Raw genomic sequence first — 8,876 nt, 5'->3', positions numbered from 1 at the left:
TCAAGTAACGAGTAAAGTAAGGGATTACTATTGCAAAAACGGTAATTAGATTACCGTTGCTTTCCCGTAGGAACGCTGCGTTACTGCGTTACTAAAACCGTGATTTTTTGTGAGAATGTCTTATGACAGTGACGTAAGCAAGTGCGACGTTGGTGACAACAGCTGTGTGCAGATCAACAACGGACAATATATCGAGTGCGGGAGAGAGTATGAGCGTGCAGCGTTTAAAGCATGGAAGTACTGACCTTACTTTGAGTTTGATTCCATAAAAAGTGACAAAGACATTAGTGTCTGTTGTGTGTGGGAAGAAAACTTCTTTTTACAGCGAAAAACCCCCCCTAACCCTGCGGCACACCTGCACCAGGGTAAACCTCCGCCTACCCTACTCCCTCAGTAATTAGTTACTGATTACTTTTTTCAAGTAACTTGACCAACACTGCTGGACTGTAGCGGAGATGACAATAAAGTTTACTTTGACTTCAGCAGCAAGCAGGCGCACCGAGGGCTCTCGCGCCCACTTTTCGTGTATAGAATTTCGAAAAAACATTGGTGCAAATGATAAGTCTGTATTATGTCTGGTGTTTTCGTGTTTGTTGGTTTGTTTTTATTTTGTTTACTTTGCGAGTTGGTTATTAGATGCTGCTCCAGCCAACCAGAGAATCCCCCGCCGCCCCGTCCTCTCCTCCCTGTGTCGCAAGCAGCAGGCGCACCTCGCAAAAGAAGGGCGTCCTTACTCCCAGCAAATGGGCGATAGAAAACCGATCGGTGCCTGTACCATTCCCAATATGTGCTGGGTTACGTCGGGGCAGCATGAGTACAAGCATTTTTTTTTGCCGATGCCCGTGATGCCGCCCCCCCACCACGATGCCGCCCCGGGCAATCGCCCGCGTCGCCCGTATCTAAAACCGCTACTGGACCGAAGTGGCAGCCCTCTGCCAGGCTTTGGGTGCAGAGAGGGAGAAGAGAGAAATCTGAACATTTTAATTGGTGTTCCTCTGATTTTTTCGGGTTAAAAATAGTGGGGTTTTTTTTGTTTTGTTTTGTTTTTTTGGCTCACTCGTGAATAAAAATGGACACAAATAAAGTACACAACACATAAAGTACATAAGGGAATGACACATTTTTATACTATATCCTTTTCACACAATAAAAAACAAAGGATACCTTTCTCTTTTGCGCTTTTGTCGACTCGTTTAAAAACCAGTTTACACCAGTTAAAGGCCTTTTTTGTTGATACTAATTTAATATATTCTGTATCTTCCATTGTGCGCATAACTTTGTGAGGTTACTGTTTTTTTCCGGTAAATTGCTAAACTTAAGGGGGACAAGTTCTATGGAAGAAATATCGTATCATCAGAATTCAACTATTTTTAGACATTGAATTTATAACACTGAATTTTTACCCTCCAAATTTCCCTGCAAAAATATTCACCTGCAAAAAATTCACCATCAAATATTCACCTGCAAAAAATTGCACCTGCAAAAATTCAACTGCAAAGGTGACGAACTTGAATGACCCAAGCCAGAGCAATCAGCACTAGATCGAGTCGAGCGGCTCTCAGCCAATTAAATTACGCTGTTTGATCACATGACACCGTTAGCCAGCAGTGTGTCTCCTAAAAGAGAGCTGTTTAAAGGTGAGTGATTAAGTTTTTCTCCTAAATAGAGATCATTACAGAACGCCTAGTCCTACTTAAAATCCCATTCATTTTTCTTTCATTTTATCATCTACTCGAACTAAGTAAAACGTTTGACTAACTCAAAGACAATTTCCACGCCTCCCCTGCCTGTCTGCAGAGGCAGTTTTGAATTTAGGAGCAGCAAGATGGCAGCGGCAAACCCTGGCGGTTCTCCGGTAAGTATATTGTTTTTTTTTATCTTCAAGTTTGTCTTTTGAAACGTTAATTTTATTTAAATCCGTTGCTCACGTATAAAGTACACAGACGGGGTCTTTGCTCAACTCGTCTGAGGCGTGTCTCACTTAGCGCTACATGCTAGCATCCTGCTAACCGAGCTACCCTTTACATGCTGTGCTTTAGAAAATAGGATACTCGGTACAAAACCATACTCCGCAGATATTGATAGATAAACGAACACTGCAAATATAATGTTGGGAACGAGAACGGCCTTTGGTGAAGGGGTAAAATACACCATGAATAAAGCCATAGAGTGAATGGCTGCCATGGTTGCAGAACGGCCTGATTTAATAACAAGAATGGGGAAGAGTGAGGCGAAGTGAACCAAAGCCACAAAACACGGTCAGACAAGGCGGGAAAAGGGCAGTGATCTGTCCGTCACTATGAAGTTGGTGTGTGCTTTGGTGAACAAAAACTCGAGACCGGTAGCAGGAAGATGGGAGACTCGTGTTTCACTGGAATAGTGGTGAATTAAAACATCCCTTGTTGGGGAAATTTAGGTGTAAATGCATCCATACAGGCAAGACAGAGGCAGACCAGACAGTGAAGAAAACAAGGCAAACATTAGTAATATTAAAACGGAAATATAGGATTAATATAACATACAATTAGGGAAAATGTAAGGAACACAATGTAAATGATATTGTAAAGTCATTAAAACAGCATACTCTGATTAAAAGAAACATGTAATTGGGTAGGATAATAATAATAATAATCAACATGTACAAGATGGGTATGTATACTTGTACCCAGAATTTAACAATTATAAAGTTGTAGCATGTCAGTACCTTACCCCATCCATTATATCCACACTTTCAGAAAAGGATATGGTCAGTATCTTTACAAATACTATCTAAACTTAAACGGGATATTCCCTCTGCTTCTTCTATACACCCTCAGGGTTTGATCAGCCAGTGGCTGATATGATAATTAATCCTGTAAAATAATCTTTCGGTTTATGAATCTGTTTGCATGGATTTCTTAATCCGTTTCCACTGTTAGCAGAAGTTGTGCATGCAGTTTTGGCGAGCTGCTCTCCAAGACTACAAGCTGCGTTAAAGTTGGAAGTAACTGGCCGATGTTCCACTGTTGAAGATCAGCTGTGCCCATTTGTTGCACATTGTGGGAATGGAGAAGTTGAGGCCCCTTGCAATTTCCCCAAACTGGGCGATTATACATCTTGCTTCCATATTTGTATCTTGTGTCACTAAAAATACATTTTATTTTAATTCTATACATTGATTAATGACCTGCAGAATCTCCTTATCATATTAAGTGATTCATAATTGTCACTTTATGCTTTCTCCCTCTCTAAAGTGATGACATCCTTGCATTACATACTTTAGGTTCCTTTTCTGCAGGCAGGTTTCTGACAGAACAGGCAGATTTACACTATAACATGCAGTGTTCTATAGATGAACACAAAGAAATGAAAAATTACATGTGCTAACTTTCTAAACACTTTGTTACATTTATGATAAAGTAGATTAAACACATTTATGTCGGCCTTGGCTGATAGTTCTTGTATTTAAATTAACTTTGTGTGTTTCAGGTACTGCACTCTCAAAGACTGAATGAACCAGCATTGCCGCCATGGGTCACTGTGAGCATCACAGGGAAGGTTGAAGCCACCCTGCACCCACGTCACTGCTCTTCTGTTTAATGTAGAAGCAACAGTGTTGATCTGTGGCACAAGGACTGTTACAGATGAACCTGCATACTGGGTTTTGCTGGGTAATGTGACCAAGATGCAGCCAGAGGTTGGCCATAAGATGGACTTCTCCTCTTCAGCTGCCCCCAAAAAAGGCTCTTGATCAAAACATAAACAGACCATCTGTAGTGACAGGTTAAAGGAGCCATCTTCAAAAAATAAAAATCCCACCTGCTACTGTGGAGTTGTCACTGCTATAATGCCATAATGTTTTATCTAGGGGTCTGGATTTACGCCTGTAGTGCACTGCCGTGTAAATAATTTGCATTTACTGAATATGTACTGACTATCACTGTTCAAAAATTGAATAAAGAAACAAACCAATTTTTGCCTTTTCTTTATTAAAACCCACTTTATAGAACATCACATCAGTTACAATGTAGAATCCATGTCACTGGAGCATTTTGATTCAATAAACTGTAAAAAGGTGAGCTGTGAAGACCAAGGACAAGTGCAGTTCACAGGTTTACTAAGGAATCCCAGAAGATTGCATGGTGTCGTTCCCAGGACATGTGGACTCAACCTCAATCCCTCACACTTAGGGCTGGGCGATATGACCCAAAATTCATCTCGATATTTTTTAGCTGGATGGCGATATAAGATATATATCTCGATTTTTTTTTTTAAAGCCATAAGTTAAGAACAAAAAGAGTTCTTAGTCACACTGTGTCCCAGATGTCACACGGGCACTTTTATTTACATACAGCGTAGATGTACATGAAGAAATTACTTAAAATAAATTATCAGCATTTATTAAATAATCATGGTCCATAAATAAAAGAAAACAATCTTGTTTTTGTGCATAACAAAAAGCTCACAATTGTGCAGTCAAAATGTAAACTAATAGACGCTGAGCATAATAACAAAGAGACAGATTTCACAGCTGCACCACGTCTCTGAACAGGTGCCATTTGTGGTCCTTATACACACACAGTACGGTAATATTACGTTGAAGCACGGTACGTATCACTCCGCGAGGCTCCTCCCCGGTAGCCGTAATCCTCCGACAATCCATCAAGCGGTGCAGCTCCGTAGCTTAGCAAAGTCATATTAAAACATTTGACAGATTGCTGAGCGCTGTGTACCACATAAAATCGGTTCGCGGTCAGTAAGCACAACCAGAATTCATACATAAGGCGCACTGTCGAGTTTTGAGAAAATGAAAGGATTTTAGGCCGTGCAGCTCCTCCGGGCTGCATGTCGTTAGCGCGGTTAGCTCGTTAGCGTGGTTAGCTCGCTAACACGTTGACGCCGTCCAGCCCCACGCACGGGACGATCCGCGGTAACTCGCTAACTGAGATTTTCCGCTTTCATCTTGTCATTGCCTGCAGGTAAAGCTATGGGGGAGGCGGAGTTGTGTTCAGTGAAGGAGAGGCGAGGCCGAGTAACGTTTCGTAGAGACAAAAGTGGACGAAAGAGAGGCAAACCTGCGGCTCCACAAGTATAATTATAACGTAACATAGACTATATCGATATAAACGATATTGTCACATCTTATATCTCGTATGAAAATATATCGATATTTTTAAAAAACTCAATATATCGCCCAGCCCTACTCACACTGAGCAGCATGAAGTGACAGTGCAGAGGAAAAACTCCCCTTTAACAAGAAGAAACCTCCAGCAGAACCCGGTTCTGTACCAGCAGAGAGAGAACTACCAAAAAAGAGAGAGAGAGAGAGAGAGAGAGAGAGAGAGAGAGAGAGAGAAATATTATTTATATACATACATACATATATATACATACATATACACACACACACACACACACACACACACACACACGACAGCGTGTACCAGTTCCCACGAATATCCAACAACCTCGCACAGCCTTTGAAGTGGAGTGGACCAACATTCCACAGGCCACAATTGACAATCTGATAGACTCCATGTGACGATGTGTTGCACTGCATGAGGCAAATGGTGGTCACACCAGATACTGACCGGTTCTGGGTCCCCAGACCCCCAATAGCGCAAAAAACTGCACATTCCAGGGTGGCCTTTTGTTGTGGGCAGTCTGAGGTACACCTGTGCACTACTCATGATGTCAGATCAGCATCCTGATGTGGCACACCTGTGAGGTGGGATGGATTATCTCAATATAGCAGATGTGCCCACTACCACACATTTGGACTGATTTGTGACCACTGTTTGGGAGGGATGGTTATATTGTGTATCTGGAATGAATTTTAGGTCTCTACGTCCATCCCATGGGGAATGGGAGCAGTAACAAAGGTGTTGCGTTTATATTTTTGTTGAGTGTATGTGTATATGTATATATACATACACACACACACACACACACTCTAGGGGTGCAACGATACACAAAATTCACGGTTCGGTTCGATACTTTGGTGTCACGGTTCGATATTTTTTCGATACAAAAAAAATGTTCATGCCTTTTTAATTTGTCATTTATTAAAATTATAAATATATATTTTAACTCAAAAGTACAGTTTTTAAATTTAACCCTAACCCTTGTGCGTGTTTTTTATTTTGACAGCGAATGCGCACCTGCTGACCACTTATGTGCAGCCCTGGTTATATAGCTCATCATATCGCAGCCACAGAAATTATTTTGTCCATGAAACCATAAAGCTGCACTTTCTTTTTGCCTTATAGTCTGATTTGTCATAACTTTTCCGTTTTGTGGTAAGCTTTTCTTTGGCTGTCACTTCTTCACCCTGACCTGTCTTATTTGGCTCAGCAGAACTGAAATATATATCCTGCTGCTTTTACACACGCACTCACATAAGCTCAGCGATTCTCTGCGCGATCAACCTCTCACATGTTTAAGCTTGCTGCGGGAGATTTCACTTGTCATGTTTGCATATAAGCTAACGATTAATAAGACGATGTCAGAGGAATTGGTGCACAAATTATCATCACTCACAGATCAGTGCTGTCGCTCTCTATACACAGTTCGCGCGATTGCAAAGTGAAAGCAAAAAAACAAGCGCAAATTCAAACGCGATTTCAATATGTCACATATTGACAGTGGCTCACCGATGCCAATGACATAATTACCCATCTTTGGAAAAGAGAGTTTATTACAGAGAAATGGCTCTTTCCAAAATAAAAGCTATACTATACGCTTCTTCTGCGCTATATTCTCAGCAGCATATTATAGCGGGTCAGGGCTGTTTGGGGTTCTGTTTGTACAGTTATGTTTTGTTTATGTTGCCATAGTGACGGGTGACGCCCTCTTGCTGCGACGGTGTGTCCTTCCGGGGTCAGAGGGCGCCCTGTGTGTTGTTGATGTTGTTGCTGTGCGGTTGCCGCGCTGAGCAGTTAGCTAGCGGCAGTGTTCTTCTGCAGATGTCAATAAACGGCTGTGCTCCCTGGCTAGCTCACGGGAAGCAAGACCAAACGATACCTCCGTCTCCTCCTTGTCTGAGCTCGCCACAATATTAAACATGTCAGGTCCCCATAAGGAGAATCATGTGCTAACAGCTGTGTAAATGACTCTGGTAAAGTTTGTAGCATGCATGCTTGTTGTTTTTGTCTGCTTCCACTTGTCTTTGCACCAGGATGATGTCGGCGTAAACGTGCAGTCATATTCGTTGTAGTCAGTCAGACATACATACAATTATTTAGTTAACTGTAGCATTAACTCATAAGTCTTGCTAAAGTACCTTGTATTCTGATTCATCACAGCAGCAGTTCGGTTGGATGATGTCAGCAACTGCAGCAAGTGTCTTGCTGACTGAATAATTTCATCTTGCATAATCTGAAACAAACACAAAGACAGACACAATTTATAAATTAACGTTCGATAAAATCTAAGAATTAATAATTTATTAGATACCAATATGAATATGTCTACCATAAAACTTGTGTGGAGCAAAGTTACATTCAAGATCGTCTGGCATGCTACAACTTTATAGTTAAATTCTGGGTACAAGTATACATACCCATCTTGTACATGTTTTTTTATTATTATTATTATCCTACCTAAATACATGTTTCTTTTAATCAGAGTATGCCGTTTTAATGACTTTACAATATCATTTACATTGTGTTCCTTACATTTTCCCTAATTGTATGTTATATTAATCCTATATTTCCGTTTTAATATTACTAATGTTTGCCTTGTTTTCTTCACTGTCTGGTCTGCCTCTGTCTTGCCTGTATGGATGCATTTACACCTAAATTTCCCCAACAAGGGATGTTTTAATTCACCACTATTCCAGTGAAACACGAGTCTCCCATCTTCCTGCTACCGGTCTCGAGTTTTTGTTCACCAAAGCACACACCAACTTCATAGTGACGGACAGATCACTGCCCTTTTCCCGCCTTGTCTGACCGTGTTTTGTGGCTTTGGTTCACTTCACCTCACTCTTCCCCATTCTTGTTATTAAATCAGGCCGTTCTGCAACCATGGCAGCCATTCACTCTATGGCTTTATTCATGGTGTATTTTACCCCTTCACCAAAGGCCGTTCTCGTTTCCAACATTATATTTGCAGTGTTCGTTTATCTATCAATATCTGCGGAGTATGGTTTTGTACCGAGTATCCGATTTTCTAAAGCACAGCATGTAAAGGGTAGCTCGGTTAGCAGGATGCTAGCATGTAGCGCTAAGTGAGACACGCCTCAGACGAGTTGAGCAAAGACCCCGTCTGTGTACTGTATACGTGAGCAACGGATTTAAATAAATATAACGTTTCAAAAGACAAACTTGAAGATAAAAAAACAATATACTTACCGGAGAACCGCCAGGGTTTGCCGCTGCCATCTTGCTGCTCCTAAATTCAAAACTGCCTCTGCAGACAGGCAGGGGAGGCGTGGAAATTGTCTTTGAGTTAGTCAAACGTTTTACTTAGTTCGAGTAGATGATAAAATGAAAGAAAAATGAATGGGATTTTAAGTAGGACTAGGCGTTCTGTAATGATCTCTATTTAGGAGAAAAACTTAATCACTCACCTTTAAACAGCTCTCTTTTAGGAGACACACTGCTGGCTAACGGTGTCATGTGATCAAACAGCGTAATTTAATTGGCTGAGAGCCGCTCGACTCGATCTAGTGCTGATTGCTCTGGCTTGGGTCATTCAAGTTCGTCACCTTTGCAGTTGAATTTTTGCAGGTGCAATTTTTTGCAGGTGAATATTTGATGGTGAATTTTTTGCAGGTGAATTTTTGCAGATGAATTTTTGGAGTTGAATTTTTTGCAGGTGAATATTTTTGCAGGGAAATTTGGAGGATAAAAAATTCAGTGTTATAAATTCAATGTCTAAAAATAGTTGAATTC

General features: G+C 41.0%; 1 long non-coding RNA gene across 1 annotated transcript; it reads right to left on the bottom strand.

The window, feature by feature from the left end:
• Positions 1-3,981: 3,981 nt before the first annotated feature.
• LOC146570970 (uncharacterized) lies at positions 3,982-8,774 on the bottom strand. The gene is made up of 3 exons (XR_014893050.1): positions 8,334-8,774; positions 7,262-7,356; positions 3,982-5,282 (listed from the first exon to the last, which is right to left on the bottom strand). It is a non-coding gene; the product is annotated as an uncharacterized LOC146570970 (long non-coding RNA).
• Positions 8,775-8,876: the final 102 nt, after the last annotated feature.

Source organism: Mchenga conophoros, linkage group LG7, assembly GCF_057382185.1.
Source record: "Mchenga conophoros isolate Kocher_MC1m ecotype Shallow Benthic linkage group LG7, M_conophoros_male_GT1.1, whole genome shotgun sequence".
Lineage (NCBI taxonomy): Eukaryota > Metazoa > Chordata > Actinopteri > Cichliformes > Cichlidae > Mchenga > Mchenga conophoros.
This window is presented reverse-complemented; position numbering and strand designations above follow the sequence as displayed.